This window comes from Girardinichthys multiradiatus, chromosome 21 (assembly GCF_021462225.1).
Source record: "Girardinichthys multiradiatus isolate DD_20200921_A chromosome 21, DD_fGirMul_XY1, whole genome shotgun sequence".
NCBI lineage: Eukaryota > Metazoa > Chordata > Actinopteri > Cyprinodontiformes > Goodeidae > Girardinichthys > Girardinichthys multiradiatus.
In genome coordinates, this window is record NC_061813.1 from 9,178,252 (window position 1) to 9,196,517 (window position 18,266).

At 41.2% G+C, this 18,266-nt stretch overlaps 1 protein-coding gene across 2 annotated transcripts in view; it reads left to right on the plus strand.

Moving 5' to 3' along the window:
• Positions 1-14,390: 14,390 nt before the first annotated feature.
• The window catches only part of jcada (junctional cadherin 5 associated a), a 39,750-nt gene continuing 35,874 nt past the window's right edge, over positions 14,391-18,266 (plus strand). Inside the window, exon 1 of one of the 2 annotated variants that reach the window (XM_047349405.1) lies at positions 14,391-16,944. The gene's annotated coding sequence lies outside the window, so the exon portion shown is untranslated. The remainder of the gene's footprint in view (positions 16,945-18,266) is intronic. The other variant, XM_047349404.1, reaches the window with a different exon arrangement.

An 18,266-nucleotide genomic window follows, 5' to 3' on the forward strand; every position in this document is an offset into this window, starting at 1 on the left:
ACTACAGAGATAGCTCAGGATAACCTAAGGCACTCCAACTATAAGCTTTATCAAAAAGGAAAGTTTTAAGCCTAGCCTTAAAAGTAGACAGGGTGTCTGCTTCACGGACTAAAACTGGGAGCTAGTTCCACAGGAGAAGAGCCTGATAACTAAAGGAACTGCCTCCCATTCTACTTCTAGAGACTCTAGGAACCACCAGTAAACCTGCAGTCTGAGAATGAAGTGCCCTGTTAGGAATATATGGAAAAATCAGATCTCTGATGCATGATGGAGCTAGATCAGTAAGGAGGAGAATTTTAAATTCTATTCTGGATTTAACAGGGAGCCAATGAAGGGAAGCTAAAGTGGGAGAAATATGATCTATCTTTTAAATTTTCATCAGAACTCTTGCTGCAGCATTTTGAATCCGCTGAAGGCTTTTAACTGCACTTTGTGGACATCCTGATAGTAAGGAATTACAATAGTCCAGCCTCAAAGTAACAAATGCATGAGCTAGCTTTTCAGCGTCACTCCTGGACATGATATTTCTAATTCTGGCAATATTCCGGAGGTGAAAGAAGGAAATCCTCGATACTTGTTTATAATGGGATTTAATTGACATGTCTTAATTAAAAATAACACCAAGGTTTTTTACTTCATTACCAGAGGTCACTTTAATGCCGTCCACATTAATTGTTTCAATTTATTAATTTACTTAGTAAAAGCACATTTAGTTCTTTCATCCCAGAGAAATAAACATAGTTAGAATGAAGACTATGGAAAAAAGGGGGATGGAACTATCCTGTCAATCACATATGCAGTCATATTTAATAAATTAGAATATTATAAAAAAGTTTATTTTAGTAACTCAGTTCACTAAGTAAAACACATATAGATTAGTTACTCATAGAGTGATGTTTCAAGTCAATTTCTGTTAATTGATGATTATCTGCTTACAGCAAATGAAAACACAACATTTAAGATCAGAATATTACATCAGGCCAATACAAAACATTTTTGATACAGAAATGTGGGTTTAATTATCTTATGTATGCCTGCTTAAAGGTTGCAATTTTCAAATGGTACTTTTAATCTGACAAATGAGCCTCATCGAAACACATATTCTACTTTATTGAATATGACTGTATGTTTGTGGTGTGAAAGGCCATTATTAACATCTCTTTTTACTACTGTTCAATGGCCCAAAAATCAAACGCAAAAATATGCAGGAAATATTTTTGTACATGTCACTTTTTCGTGATTCCTTTTTTTAAGATGAGCCCGGTTTCATTCCCTCAGCTGGACGACCAACCCCTTGTGAAATGTCACAATGTCACTTCTGGTATGAGAAGTCTCAATGTGGACATTCTAAATTAGCCACAATCTCTGCATGAAAGCACTTATCAGCATGACTCAGGCAAATAGAGGTCACATATCTTGCCCATGGGTTCCTCAGTCCTGCTTTCATCAAGCATCTCTTGTGGAATGTATAGGAGGCCAGAGAAAACAGTTGCTTTATCAGTTCACTGGGTGTTACAAGGCTCATTTGATGTGTCAGATCTGCTGTTGCCCAGAGAGAGGACTTCGAGTCGGTGAGGAGCCAAGGGTTCTGGATTGTCTTGGTGGTAAAATCATAATGAGAACTTTATCATAAGTGTCCACTGACCTTACAGCCTTCTTAAGAAGATCTCAGGCTAGCCTGACTAAGGAGAAGATTTGTTGTATCATTACTTCATTGGCTCCACTTCCACCAATTATTGCAACAGTTTTAAACAAGCAGATTAAAGCAGATTAAATGGAATCTTAGCAAAGCAAGGAAGAACAGCTGATGAGGTCCACAGCCAGATGGCTCACTGTTTTGCAGTCCTCTGGCTAAATATCTGAGATCCACTGAAAGAAGCAATTAACTACAAGGATTTTATTGATGCAGATTCCTTCCTCGGTGCTCTGCAGCCCTTTTCCCCACAGTGATTTAATGTCCTTGTTGACTGAGAGCTGATGGACAGAAGTGTTTCACAAAACATACATTTCTACAACAGAGAGTGAACTGCTACTGGCAACGCAACTTTACATTATATCCTTCATCTAACACATTCCTTTCACTTAGAAACTGAAATAGACACAATTTCACAGCAGCTGAAACACAACATCCCACTTTTCCCCACCGGACATAAGCAATAAATGAGAACTGCTGTTCCAAAATAACTAAAGCGCCAAGAACAGGGGTCTCCAATCTGTGGCTCTGGAGCCGTAAGTGGCTCAATGGACCTTCTACATGAACCTGAACAACTTTGGATAAAAATTAGAAAAGAAAAACACAACAACAACTAATGTTTTAAAATATAGATATAATAGAAAATGCAGGTTTTTGCAATTTTTCCTCAGGACAACTGCACTGAATTTCCCCAACCGAATAATGTTTTAAGTACCAGTAATATTTTTTTTTTGTCATTAGAAATGACAAGTTATTTAGCTTAATTGACAACTGTTATATTTTCAAATAAATGTATCAATACATCCATTTGAGTATTTTGGTAGATTGCATATGACTGGAAATTTGACATTTTTTAGTCAAGAAGAAAGATTTTAGTGAAGTAAGACTGAAGCGGATACTTTCTATTGACCAAGTATTTTGTACAAAAGCTTATCTATTTTCTTGTGACTTAGTGCGATGGAAGGCAATGATTCTTTGAAACTGGCTTTCTATAATTCAACATATGACTAGACTGAATGTCTGTGCTGAGGTAATGCCAGACACTTAAAGGCAACTGGACGAGTGAGATCCAATGCACAATGAGGTGCATCAAGAGTAATGAAATCATCTGAATCTTTGGTCACAAGAGATGCAAAAAATCCAAGAAATTATTTAGCTAAATCTTGTTAGCAATAAATCCAAAGTAGGAAAGGGCTAGTATAACATTCTTATGGGGAGATTTGTAACATTAAGTAAATATACCATGATTCAGGGTACCAGGATAGCTACGCAAACATTTTAAACAAAAATAACCTCTAACTAGTGTTATTTATAACAGATAAGTAACAATTATTAATACTACTGCCAAAACATTACAGCATACTGATTATTATAGTTGTAATAATGTTATCAATGTTGCAGAATGCTGCAACGTTTTGTTATGTGGCTCTTTAGAACACAAGTATAACAAGATATTTGCTGATTATTTTATTTAAGCTATCTGGTCAGGCAGCCAGCACTCACCTGCTTTACAGACATGCTGCTCATAATTTTAAAACACTATTAACTTAATAATAACTTTATAATAATAATAAGAGTTATGGGTAGCTGAATTTGTCTTTCTTGTAAGCAAGGCAAAAGTGTAGCAGACTTCTGTCACCCAGCTGACCAGACGTGTGCAGCCAGGCTCTTTAAAGGTTTTTTATTTACATTTGTGCCCATGTGAACCAGTGAGCTCAGGAGGGCCCCTTTTAACATATTGTTCCATGGACCATCTGCAGGTTAAGCCAGCCCTGGTGGGAGAGTACTTCATATCCACTTGAAGATAATAAAAACAGGTTAGCTGAACAGGTTGTTCTTTTCCTAAAGCAGCTCTCCTACACGATGTGAGCTCAGATTTTTGCCTAGATCCGGATCCAGGTGGATCAAAGTGAATCTCTATATCAACACTGTCCATCTGTTCCCATTACTGGTTCAAAGGTGACTGGGCTTTACATGATCCCCATGTGTTAAACGTGGCCAGAGTGCCCTCCTTCCTGCTGATCTCTTACCTTACAACAATAACCAGAGCCCACCACCGGACCAAGACACACATACGCACACACAGCTCCTCAGATCTTCTCAGTAAAAACCTCTGGGTGGTGCAGTACTAGGGTTCAGACTTCATACAGTGAGGTCCTCCACACATCTGGCCTGTGTAACAGTGGGCACTTCACCCCATCGGAGCCCAGCTGTGTAGGGATTTGCTTTATTGCTGCAGAGCTGGCAGCCATGTTCTGCAGGTTTGGAGGCCCTGGGTTGTGTTCCAAGAGGATTCTGTGCTGCCGTGTATCTGTGATTGTTACTGCTTGGACATGGACACTGTTTTTCCCTAATAGTTTTCCACAGATTGAAGTAGTTGCTAAACAGTTGCTGACCGTGGGCTGACAGCCCAGAAAAATAAAAGCTCTCCGGAGGAAGACACTGAATAGATTAGATAACCAGCTTAGGGTTACAATGCAGTGAGCCCACTTGTTGGCATTCTGCTAAAAAGAAATTCACATCTTAACATGTGATAGGTCATTGGAGCGCATTTGGATTTAGACATTTTCCTGCAGACAAAAGGCAACAGTGTTAGAGGGACACAAATGAGGAACACATGCTCATAATCACGGCTCAACAATACACCAAACATTGATGTTTTTCTGCCGTTGATTCATTTTGGCCAGTGGTGATGGATTGGGGAATGTAACGCAGAATCACTTCTGTGTTTATGTTACACTGTGGTACAATTGTTTGGGTTCAGGTCAGCTCCATTTGCTGATGTTCCTAAAATAATCCTAATTATGGGTATGCAGTTGAATTCTGATAGGAAATGGACAATTTTGGTCCAAGAGGCCCACAAATGTGCAGTTATTATAGCTCGGCCAAGTTTAGCACATTCTTTCTGCATGAAAAAATGTCCAGCTTATAAAATCTACATGGGCTTGCAGCAGCAGGAACTCATTCTTTGGCCTTCGCTTTGATAGAGAGCCATCAAGATGAGGCACAGTAGCCCCCTGATGGTAATCTGTCTGGCCTACTCCAAGCTTCTAAAGGCGGCTGCACTCCTGACGTTGGGACTGCTATAGTTACAGCCCTCCAAAGCCCATTACCTGCAGATCTATTTAAAGCCACTCTAGCAACCCTTGTTCCACATGCTGCCTTTGATATGAACGTACCTGACTAATACAGTGACCCACGTTCACTGATTGGATATAATAACCGGGACATTTAGACAGGAATTATGGTTACAAAATTCTGTGTGCTTTTTCTCCACTGCAATGTTTTTAGCAATAGAAGTTATACATACACAAACCAACAGTCTGTACATAGGTAGCTTTTCTGATATAAGTGCCTTCCAAAGCATTTTAGAGTATTATTTTATGTCACAGGCCAACATAAAGTAGAGCATAATTGTGAAGGAGAAGGAAAATGATACATGGCTTCAATGAAAACTGAAAAGTGTGGCATGTATTTGTATTCAGCTCCCCCAGGACAGCATTGTTTAGAATGAATTTTGCTGCAGTTGTTGCTCTACTAGCATTGCACATGCACTGACATTTTTACACATTCTTAATTCCTCAGCTTTGATGGACTGTGTCAGTTTTCAAGTCCTGCCACAAATTCCCCGATAATTTCAGATAAGGACTAACACACGTGCTTTCATCCAAACTTTTCCATTGGTGCTCTGGCTGTATATCTAGAGTCGTGGTTCTGCTAGAAGGTGAACCCCCACTCCAGCCTCAAGTCAGCTTCTAACAGGTTTTCTTCTATTTTCCCACGTTTAGCTCCCTTTTTCCTCCCCTCAACTCTGCCCAGCTTCCCTGTGGATGCTGAAGAAAAGCATCCCCACAGCATGATGCTCCCACCCCATGCCTCACTGTGAGGATAGAATGTTCAGGCAATCTTCACACATAGTATTATGCATGAAGGCCAAAATATTTTATTTTGATCTCTTCTGACCATAGCACCTTTTTCCACATATTTCTTGTGTCCTCTTCATTTATTTTTTTATTTTTTATTTTTTTTACTGTGTCTATCTGACAGAGTAGGGCTCAGAATTGTTGTCTGAGTACCAAGAAATTGCCCAACAGATTTACTTTCACAAGCGGAACATCACAGCTAATGCTTTAAAGCTCTGCTTGATATTTATAAAAGAAACTTTATTATAAACTTCTTTGGGAATATTTCAATTGTTACGGACACGGAGACTGAAATGAAAAGGAAAAAAGAAGCTCGAAAAAGAGAGAGATGGGGCAAAAGGGAAAAAGGGGAGAAATGGAGGAAAGAGTGGAGGAGAGAAAGAAGGATGAAGAGAATACAAGATTACACCCTGCTTGCTTATACACCTGCAGCTGTTTTTTTTTTTTTAACAAAATAGTACACGGTACTTATGAATTTAAAATGTACTTAGTGAGAGGTGCAGCCCAAAATAGAACATTTGTGTATCTGTCAACACCTGAAGCTTAACACCTGTGAGTATGAGTGTGGACGTGCTTTTGTATACAAGGTTTCTCCACAAAAATATGCAATAGCGAGTGTGAGGACCCACAGACCTGCCCCATGGTCCCTGGACGGACACTGAGGAGATCCGAGCCACAGACATCCAAAGCCCCCCAAAACACAGGAACCCCAGGAGAACCACCACTGGGACTACCGCAACCCCCCCAGAGAAGAGCAGTGGAGAGTCCCAGGGGAGCCACCCAGCAGCAACAGTGCAGAAGCCCCAGGGAGCCGCAGCGACGAGCCCACAGGCCCCGCCGGCAGCCGTCCATGCCCGAGCAGATCCAGCCATGGACTCAGAGACCCAAGACCCCGGGACACACCACCCCCCAAGCAGAGGCCCGACAGCCCCGGGGGCCAGGCCCCGGCAAGCAGCCACCGGGAGTGAGCCAGCACGCACCAAAGCACCCAGCCCCGGACACCAAGAACCACCAGTACACCAGCGGGCAGAAACTCCAACCACCGGCAGGTAGTGTGGCGGGGAGGAAATAGCCCCCCCCAATATGGGGGGGGCTATGCTGATCCAAGAGAGGGAGCAGTCCAAGACCCAACCTGTCACAAAAAAAAAAAAAAACAGGCACACACAGTCACAATCACCCACTCCCACCCTCATACATACACATAAAATCACTTGCACCCAACGTAAAGACAAACAACAATGGACATCATACACTCACTCACACTGCCCCATGCATACTCTATACTTCCGCCTCTTTCTATACATACTCTATACTTTGCCTCCGCCTCTCTGCCTGCTCAGACGCTTTTCTCCTAAGCTCCCTGCTTGCTTGCATTCTTTTACTCCTAACTTTTTATCTCTTAGCCAAAATTACGGAAATATTGGACTAAAACAACTTCTTACCAGGGACTCCCAAGGATTATTATTATTATTATTTTTTTTTTTTAAGTACTTTGATGTTTTTATAATCGAGCTCGAAAGCAGGACAAGTTGACGCCAGGTAATCAGCACAAAATGCCTCCCTTCACCACAGAGGACTTCGACAAACTTTTACAGAAATTGGCTGTTTTGGAGATGAAAATCCACCGACTTGAAGTGAATGTGGAGGTGAATATGGGGTACAACGATGATTCAACTCTGCCTGTGATCCCAAACAGTGACAGCCAGCTCAACAACTCAGCCGGCAATCAGAACACTGAGAATAAACCTACCGGCAGACCCCCCTGGCATGTATTAGGGGCATACCCAAAAAATCAAGGTGGTCAACTCACTGGAAGATCTCAGCAATCAAATAAATTAGAATGGCCAGAATTACAGAGAAATGCCCCCGTTTCCCCTGGGAAAAGGAGACTTCGACAGCGAGCTGCTGTCACAACAACTGATAGGAGTGAGACAACTGGAAATAATGGAATTCCCCTCCAAAACAGATTTGCTCCACTACAGAATGAAAACCAGGAAAACGATCCATCCTCTGAGAACAATAAAAGGTTTGAGAACAACCTTCATTCTAAACAGTCTTCTCCTAAATTGCCAGAGAAAAAGCACCCCACCAGACCAAGAACCCTAATAGTGGGCAACACAGCTGTGGATGGGATTAAAAACTTGTGCAACGAGAAAAACACAGAAGTTATGATTGGTACCAGTAACATGGTCTCTGATATCTCAGAGAATATTCTTGCAATCACAGAAAAGCACCCGTCTCTAGAAAACCTTATTATACACTGTGGAGCCATGGATGACGTGGCTAAGAAAAAATCAGAAGGATTGAAGGAGGATTTCACTCGTCTTCTGAATATTGTTGAAGGTCTCGATATTAAGGTGTTTCTCAGCGGACCCTTTGCATCGATTTTCTGTGGAGATGAGATTTTTTCCAGACTTCTGATGATTAATAAGTGGTTGAAAAAAACATGCGCCACCACACCTGTGAACTTCATCGACAACTTTAATATTTTTTGGAAAAAAAGACAACTCTTCAAGCAAGATGGTTTCTGTTTGAACAAGCCAGGAGCCAGACGTCTCACATCTAATCTCTTCTGTTCAGTAAATAATCCGCCAGCAGCTTCGACCTTCAGTAGAGAACATGGAGTATCAACAACAATGATAACGCTGCCTCCAACAGCTCCAGCAGAGACAATCAGCCAGTTGGCTGAGAAAGAGAGGTCATCACAAAAGGTCTGTTTCTGGGAAGAAAATGTCTCCATGGAGAAGTGCTCCACCAGTCAGAAGTGAAAAAAAGGAGTGTCGAAAAGCTGAACGCAGGTGGCGAAAGACTGGACTCCAGGTTCACTATATTATCTATAAAGAGAGACTATACAGATATAACCTACAACTGAAAAATGCAAGAGAGTCTTTCTTTTCTGAGGTCATCAGCAAAAACATAAACAATGCTCGTGCATTATTTGCCACGGTCGACAGGTTAACAAACCCTCTTGTAACTGTAGCATCTCAGCTCCACTCTACCAGGGCCTGCAATGAATTTGCTAAATTCTTTACTGAAAAAACCCAAAAGATCAGAGGGGCAGTTAGCACATCCACATCAACTCTAGTACCAATGTTGTCTCCAACTAGAATTGATTTTGACAAAATTTCCCAATTTCACCAAATAAACTGCAAAATCTTAGAAGAAATCGTACAGCAACTAAGCTCTTCTTCCTGCTGTCTCAATCTTTTACCCACAGCTTTCCTTAAGAAAGCTTTGCCTGTAATAACATCTGATTTAACACAAATAATAAACACGTCCCTTTTGTCAGGTGTTTTCCCCCAGGCCCTAAAAACAGCAATTATCAAACCTCTATTGAAAAAGACCAATTTGAACAAGCTGCTACTACAGAACTACAGGCCTATATCAAACCTCCCCTTCATCAGCAAGATTATTGAAAAAGCTGTGTTTCAGCAGTTAAACAACTTCCTAACAACGACCAACCGCTTCAATGTCTTCCAGTCAGGCTTCCGTACTCACCACAGTACAAAGACTGCTCTTGTCAAGGTGTTCAATGACATCCGTATAAATGCAGACTGTGGAAGAACCACAGTGCTGGTATTATTGGACCTTAGTGCAGCATTCGACACTGTTGATCACTCCAATTTATTAGAGCGCTTGGAAAACTGGGTTGGCCTTTCTGGTACAGGACTCAACTGGTTTAAATCCTACGTGAAGGACAGGGACTTTTTTGTGTCAGTAGGTAACTTTACATCAGAGAGCACAAAAATCATATGTGGCGTTCCCCAAGGGTCCATCTTAGGGCCCCTTCTATTCAATAGCTACATGTTCCCCCTAACTCAGATTTTAATAAACAACAACAGAAGTTATCATAACTATGCAGACGACACACAGCTATACGTTACGATGTCACCAGGTGACCATGAACCCATTCAAGCGCTGGGTAAATGCTTAGAAGAAATCAATCTATAGATGGGCCTAAATTTTCTTCAGCTGAATCAAAACAAAACTGAAGTAATAATCTTTGGACCAAAGGAAGAGCGTTTAAAAGTTAGCACACAGCTTCAGTTAATACAGCTTGAAACGACCAGTCAGGCTCGAAACCTGGGTGTAGTGATGGACTCAGACCTGAACCTTCCGAGGCACATAAAGGTAGTAACTAGGTCGGCCTTCTATCACCTAAAGAACATCTCCAGGATTAAAGGACTAATGTCTCAGCAGGACCTTGGAAAACTAATTCATGCATTCATCTTTAGTAGAATTGATTACTGCAACGGTATCTTCACAGGCCTGCCTAAAAAGTCGATCAGACAGCTGCAGTTGATCCAGAATGCTGCTGCCCGCGTCCTCACTAGAACTAAGAAAGTGGAGCACATCAACCCGGTTCTAAAGTCCCTACACTGGCTCCCTGTAGCTCAGAGAATAGATTTTAAAATACTTCTGTTAGTCTATAAATCACTGAATGGCTTAGCACCAAAATACATTACAGACTTGTTGTCAGTGTATCAACCAGCCAGACCTCTCAGGTCAGTCAGTCAGTCAGTCAGTCATTTTCTATCGCTTATTCCATAGTGGGTCACGGGGGAGCTGGTGCCTATCTCCAGCAGTCTATGGGCGAGAGGCAGGGTACACCCTGGACAGGTCGCCAGTCCATCGCAGGGCAACCCTCTCAGGTCATCTCGTTCAAATCTACTCTGCATACCCAGAACCAGAACCAAACATGGAGAAGCAGCTTTTAGTTCTTATGCTCCACTAATCTGGAATAAACTGCCAGAAAACTGAAAAAGCGCCGAAACCCTAAGTTGCTTTAAATCAGGATTAAAAACTTGTTTGTTTAGAGTGGCCTTCGACTGGGCCATCTAGGCATGATTATTTGCGTTTTCAGTCCAATTTTCCTTTCATTTTCTTGTGCATCATTCTATTCACTTTATTTTATTTTACTTTTTTTAATTACCTCTGTTGCTTGATTTTATCATTTGATTTGTTTTTCTGTGTCTGTATCTGTGTTTATTTGCTTTGTGATTGTATTGTAATTGTATGTACAGCACTTTGAGTGTCTCGTTGCTGAAAAGCGCTATATAAATAAACTTACCTTACCTTACCTTATACTCCCTGGTCCAGGCAGCGGCACCCCCTAGGGCCCCCGCCCCGAACCCAGTCTCCAACAACCCCCATCCACCTCCGGAGGTGATGGATCAAGCAGGGAGATAGTAAAAGCTAAAGACGGTGTTTATAGACTGACTCCACTTTAAACTTCTCCACAAGTTTATCCATGTCCTGTGTTCCTTGGTCTTCCTGATGCTGTTTGTTTAGCAACGTTCTCCAGCAAACCTCAGAGACCTTCACAGAACAGTCGGATTTATGTTGAAAATTAAACACATGTTGAAGACATTTAGCAGTTATGTGAGTTGTGAAATTTCCTCTAGATTTTATTTAAGGGTATCACAGAAGGCTGAATACAAATACAAACACATGCCAAACTAAAACCAATTATCATTTTCCTTCCACTTCACAATTATGCACTACTTTAAGTTGGCCTATCACGTAACATCAGAATAGCAGATATTGAAGCTTGCACTTGTAATGAGATAAACTGTAATAAAGTTCAAGGGGTGGGAATACTTTTGTGCTGCTGTCTCCCTTGCACAACATAGACAATAAAAAACATAAAGGACAAAGCAGCACAGCATTATTTGCTGTGATTTGCAGCCGACTGTGATGCGAAGGTGATGAGAGTCAGCAGCATGAGCTCTCTAGCCATGGCCCGCTTTCTTTGATTTAGAAGTCAAGTATGCCCAAAAAGAAGAAGTCTGAAGACCTCAGGTTCCTAAACTAATGACAGATACACTCGGGCATACAGCTGTTCTGCAGTGTCTTTAGCTTTTTTATCTCTTCTCTAAAAGAGATTGGTATAGGTGTGTCCTGCAACTTCAAGAATTCAACACATCTAAATCAAATGGCTAAATTTCCTTCTCAGCATGTAGTCAAGTTCTTCAGAGTCCTGCTAAGGACCTAATTATTTGACTCAAGTTTTTTGAAGCGTCACTCTTGGAATAGGATGTAATTCCACTTTAAATTTTTCTTACTGCAACAATGTAATTGTTTTACAAATTAAGAAGGTGATACTAGATCTCAACTCATTTTAATTTGATTATGTTATTTATCTCAACTGAGGGTACATAAGAGTTTGTTCAGGTAATTGCATGGGCTGAGGTCATTAGGTTAAGTAGACAGATAAGCAGGAAAGCTCTTGGATTTCTTTCCTCTATAATCCCAGGATGGAGTAGCAATCAAAAATTAATACAAGCAGCCATAAACTGTTCTTTCCAAGGGTGGCTGGACAAATCTTTAAGTCAAGACCATCAGGCTAAAATGCCTGAGTTCAGGCATTTAGGTAGTTCAGCATTTCAACAATACAACCCCAAGGCAGGTAAGAAGCCTTTGGCAGATTGTTTCTTTTTATACCCCAAAAAAGGTTTTAAACCTTACTGGTACCTTAAAAAGGTAACCTCAAGTCTTCCTCCCTCAGTAACATCTTTCACACTGAGGACTGTTATTAGTACGAGCTGGAAGCTCTTAGGTGTGGTGCGTTTATTGATGGGGATAAGATCGGATTTGCAGAGTTTCTGATGGGCCGGTCACCGGTCAGTTTTTGTCAAGCTGAAAATCATCCAATACAAGTGACCCACTAATTTCTCATGGAACCTCTTATTAATTAAAATAAACTGCATAAAGCTTAAATGGGAAAGTATGATCTTTTGGTTTTCAGTGACTACAAATATACAAAGTACTTTATTTACAAATATATGCCTTTACAGCAGGTACCAAAACTAAACTTACATATGTACTGAAAAGGAAATACAGTCCCAGCCTCTGTGCGTTGCCACTGTTAAAATTCTTGAATTAATTTCACCCCAAATACTACTGCTGGGTGACTAGAATAGTAGTGGGATTTCTACATAAGCCCCCTTCCACTCCCACAGTCAAGATGTTAGTTCAGGGATACAGGAACGTGGAGAGAGGTAGCAGCTCACTGTGGGCAACGTTGCTCCCCAAGCCCTGAAATGCTCAACCTCAAAGCCACAACTGGCTAAAAGAGCAATGACATCAGCGTCTCTGCACCACATTTCACTCCACGGCACATGAGCTGCATATGTGCGGCACAATGGAAAACAGACATGGCTCATGGTGTAGGGACGTTGGGTGCTGAGCAGTGCAGAAGACCTATACTGTATGAACAAACCCAGGGAGCAGCACGCCTGAATGGACCCCTGGCATTAACCGAAAATAAAATGCTGTTTCCAAACAGCGTTAAAAAAAACTATTACAGCTTTTAGTTTAAGAAATTGCCATGGTACTGCTGAAATACAGTAGCTTTGTTTCTATGAGGCAATTATGGATGTTTTTCTTCCTCAATTACAGGACATGTACAGCCAACAGCTGGAACAATGGCTCACTTTCCAGGAAAAGATATAATCAAGTACCAGGCTACTCAAAGTGAAGCACCGTTTATGTAAACCTCACTGCTATTGTTAGGAACAAGCCTATTACCAGCTGTGATCAGTCAAAACGGGAGGTCAAAGCAAGCCTTATGAATAACCTCAGTGGTCAGCTGGGGACGATCAAAACCCACCACCCTCCTACATTTGCGGGGGAATTCAATGATATGGAGCACCTGTGTCAATATTATGATGGCTTCAGGGTCCTCTGTCTTTTTAAGAGGTGGAACAGGATCTCCAGCTCTGAAGAGCCTGGGGGCAGATGGGCGTATAGTAGGTTTTGGCAAAGTTACCAGAGAATGAAAAATAACAAGGTTTTGATTAACTGCTGTAAATAAGTTTTTGTAATAACAGAGAAGCCCACAAACTCACGATCCTATTATTTTATTTGTTAAATCAGTAAAACAACAGCTAATCGCCAGTAATGATAGTGTGGAACCTGGGAGGTCAGACTTAAAAAATGAAATGAACCAGATTGTTGCTTGTCATAAAATAAAGCTTTCACTGTGTAACTGCCTGCTTTTTCAGGGATGATTGTGAACACAAATAAGAATGGTTCGTCTTGGAGGATATTCCATTACTCTGGCCCAATCAGAGGCAAACTAAGCCCCCGCTTAGGGACAGCATTTGGACCTCATGAGTTCTTGAAGTCTCCAACAGACTACTAAATTCTTAATATAAATAGATTAATATAAATTTTTATTTATGGAACATACAAAAATATGACAAATACATTACTTATAATCATACCAAGATGATAGGTATTAGACATTAGTCAGATTAAAGTGAGATTAAGAAAAAATATATATATATTTACAACCGCATTTCAGCCAGAATGTATTGGGAAATAAATCTCCACAAGTTACTGAGATGTCCAAACTCAGTATAGAAACGACATCATGCTCCACTTTACATCCTTCTAGTTGCAATTTAAGAAATGAGTAGAATTTCTAATTGTTTGGCAAAATTACCAGGCTGTCAACAGGCTGTCAACAATGCACTTCTCCTATTTTGTTTGCATTTTAACAAAAAGGAACATGTTCAAAAATAAACAAATATTGTAGGGTCCAATGAGTGCCAAGGAATTAAAGATATATGAATTGTCTGATTCAGACTAACTGAATGCCAGTTTCTAATCTTTGTTTCTTGTAAACCTTTGGTTAGGGTTAGGCTATAGCAATAAATGGAAGGCAATGCAAAGTCCCTATAATGATAGGAGGACACTTTGTGTGTGTGTGTGTGTGTGTGTGTGTGTGTGTGTGTGTGTGTGTGTGTGTGTGTGTGAGAGAGAGAAAAGTATAATAGTATAATTTTAAAACCAAACAAAGTGATTTGGAGTTGACACTTTAAACTGGCACAAGCATACATGTATATATCATTTGCAATATTTGGCGGGATATTGTACTTCAAGTGGCATGGATGCAAATTATGGATGAAAATAATATAGTTGACCTCCTGGACAGGCTTTCCCTGCCCTCGATGCCCACACCTGATGGATATTTTTAGTGGCCGAGATGGTACCGCTTGAATAGAGGAGTGGGACATTGTGATAAATGAAAAGAAGAAGAAAAAATAGTAAGAAAAATGTGATTTAATCATAACTGATCTGCTATCACAATACTCAGCAATAGTATCTCAATTACATGTTTTTTTCTTATATTGTGCAGCCCTACTCCGTACTCGAGATTGTCAAAAGACTCCAAAGCTCACAATGCTAAAACAGTGAAACTTTGCTATATACTGTATACTATATATCCTTTTGTCTGCTGAAATTTCGCTGTCTTTCGAAGCCTGACTGAACCCCAGACATGGTCTTATGTGCTGTAGAAAATAAAGTTTTCTTCTAAATAGCTCACATCTTTGTGCTTCGTCTGATTTTATTTTTAAACGCCTTACTAACATTGAAAATTGCTAAATAGGAGTATTCTTTCATATGAACAACTTCCACACTGAAGGCTGTCTTCAGTGGTAATGCTGGTGGTAATGGTGCAATCACTGATTGGAAAAAGATGGAAAAATTCCAACTAGCCAATAATCTATCAGCGCCAAATAATCTGAATAACCAGTAATAATCAATGTCCGATTTCCTAGTGCATCACATGTGCAGCAGCCAAATTGGGTCATACTGGATTATTACCTGGAGCTTGTTTGGGGACAGCAGGGCCTCCAGAAACTCTTGTAAGAGCAGGCCAGATGGAGGCCACTAATTATTACTCATGAGTTTCATGTGTTTTAATTAGGTTTGTTGCTAAGGCAGAAGTTGAAACTTCAGATCTTTCTTAGGATTTTTTAAACATCCTACAAATCTGTAAATTCATGTACCAATATACCAAAAAATATACTGATGATTCGACATGTTAGAAACTACTTCTTTACCCCTCACAAAATTTCCTAAACTCTCCTAATTTGATATTCCAGGTGAGAATTCTTACTTCACGAGGATTTTTCTAACTTGGAATTCAGAAGATGCTGAGATCAGATAAAACACAACATTAACTAAAGCTGGGCTCCCAAGTAAAATTCTCCCGGGCCCGGACAGAACACCAGCCTTGATTACATAAACATTCTGAGAAGGTGACAATCAGCATTTGTCTTATCAAGCAATCCTGACCTTAATAGGCCAACGTCAACATCCTGTCAGGTATGCCAATGTATGCAGATTGTTTACGATTTGAATTTCTCCGATGTGCATGGATGGAAACACAGCTGGGTTTGTCCTGAAGTGCGGGAAGTTTAGTGACCTTATTGCTGGGCAGAATCCAGCTGCCTGTCGGTGAGAGAAGAGGGATGTTTCCACAGAGCTGTGTTGTAGTAAAGAGGGGCTGTTCCCTCAGTAGATCCCAGCTCAGCTCAGTCCGTCCAGACCAGCGGCTGGGTTGAAGGCTGGGGACTAGGCGGCGACGCAGCGACGCATTTTACAGGTAAAAGTGGCTCCAAGTCGAGCTACGTTTTATATTCTGACATTTTGGGGTACATATATGTGTGTGTGTGTCTGTGTGTGTTATTTTGCTCATGTCACGACACATGCAGCGGCTGAGCTGCTGCTGCTGCTGCTGTTTGGACGCAGACAGACGGTCTCGTCTCCTTCAACAATCTTCCAGCTGTCCTCCCACAAGTTAAAGCCGAGTCGAGTCGAGCCGAGCCAGCTGCCTCGGACTGAGGTCTCTCCTGACTGGCTGTCCTTTCCTGCTCCTCCGCGGACTGAAACCGCGACTCTTCCCGGAAAGACGCGGCGTCAGGAGGCGACGCCAGCTGGGGAGGATGGCGGTCTCTCTCTCTCTCTCTATCTCTCTGCTGAAACTTGCAGCCGCTGTTTGCGGACGCGCTCCCATCAGCTGAAGGTTAAAGATTGCTGATGGAGCTAACCGGGCTAGCGTTAGCCCTCAGATGTCGAAGAGACACATTCCTACAAAATTACGCGGTTTTATCTTTCCCTACTCACGTTCATAGACTTAACTCAAGGTGAACACACTGACTGGAGAGTGGAATGAAAACGCTTCATCCTTGGCTTACATCCAGAAAGCGTGTTTAAATACTCCAACAACAGTTACTGATATCTAGTTTTAACTTGTAAAATAGCTCCTTCACGTCCTCATCGGTGTTCTGTGATGGAGGCAGTTATAAAACACAGCATGTGTGCTGGAGGACCAACACGCCGAATTCAACCAAGGACCCTCTCTCATACGTTGATGTTTTCATGACTTTGGTTTATCTGATCGGGATGTGTTGTTTACTCAGTGAAACCTTATTCAGACGGAGGTTCGGAGGCATTTTCGCCATCTTTCCATATCTGTGCACAGCGCGCTTCTTCGGGGCCGTCGATACCGACCTGCCACGGAACCAGAGCGAGGTTAGCATCTTCTTCTCCAGGCTTATCAATCATTCCGTAACGACGCGGCGACAGCCCCTTCGGCTCCGGCTGTGTGTGCAGTTCTGCCCGGATGCGGTGGGCGACCAAATGTCGATGGAAATGAGCTGCGAATAGCCGCCACTGGCAAACGTTGTGCCAAGTTTAGGCTGCTTTGATGTTTGTATGTTGTCACTTTGTCACACCTGCAGTATGTTTGCATGATGATGGCTGCAGCTTGACCTCTCCTCTCCTTCATCCACATGCAGTCGCTTGCACGCAGACTGCCGTGGACAGTAAAGCAGCAACCCTGCTGTCAGTCTGCAGAAATGGATAAATGATATGATTCTGCCTTAAATTTAACTGCTGATTTAAATAACCTGCAAGGGTGGATGGCCTAAAACATTTTTGCTCTGATCGTCCCTGTCTCTCTATTTGTGTTTACAATGGCTCAATAACTTTATTTCATATAAATTGTAATTGATGCTCAGGGACCCGGGTCTGGAAAAGTTTAGAAAAACTTAGAATGTGAGTCAGTTATTTTTCAGGTGTGGTTAATTGTAGAAAAAGAAAAATTGGTATGGAAAAATATCTTTATTTTTAACTCTGTCTCATGGAGTATTTTCTCAATGGCAAATATATGAAGTTGGGAATATATGCTGCTGGAGTATAATATTTGCTTTTATGTATATCTACCACACCAGGTCTTGAGTTTATCATGTTAGGGAAGGATTTGTGTGTTCCTAAAGGTTTCATTGGAACCCAACAGATGTATGCTCAAACACCTGTGAAGGTCAGAAGAAGACAGAACAATAGTTAATAACAGACATTCATTTTTAAAGAAAACAAAGTTCTTGGAAGTGTCATCCATGTGCACCTGTCCATCTGGTCTGTCTGTTTCTCTGTCCATTCTCTCATTCATCTGTCCATTGAGTCTTTAATCTTTCCAGCCATATATTGATTTGTCCATCCATCAGACTAATAACCTGTACCTTCTATCTATCTATCTATCTATCTATCTATCTATCTATCTATCTATCTATCTATCTATCTATCTATCTATCTATCTATCTATCTATCTATTAATTTCTATAAATCTGTCCTTCAATTTATCCACACATGCATCTCTCCATCTTTTGACCCATCTGTCTATTTGTCAATCTGTCCGCCAATCTTTGTCTCCATCCATCCGTCTGTCATCCTTCTATTTCATCACCCATCTGTCAATCTTTCTGCTTCCATCCATCCATCCATCTTAAATAAACAGTTTTTTTGTTTTTAGTTTACAGTTTATAGGTAAACCTAAAGTTAACTGTGGCAGCTGG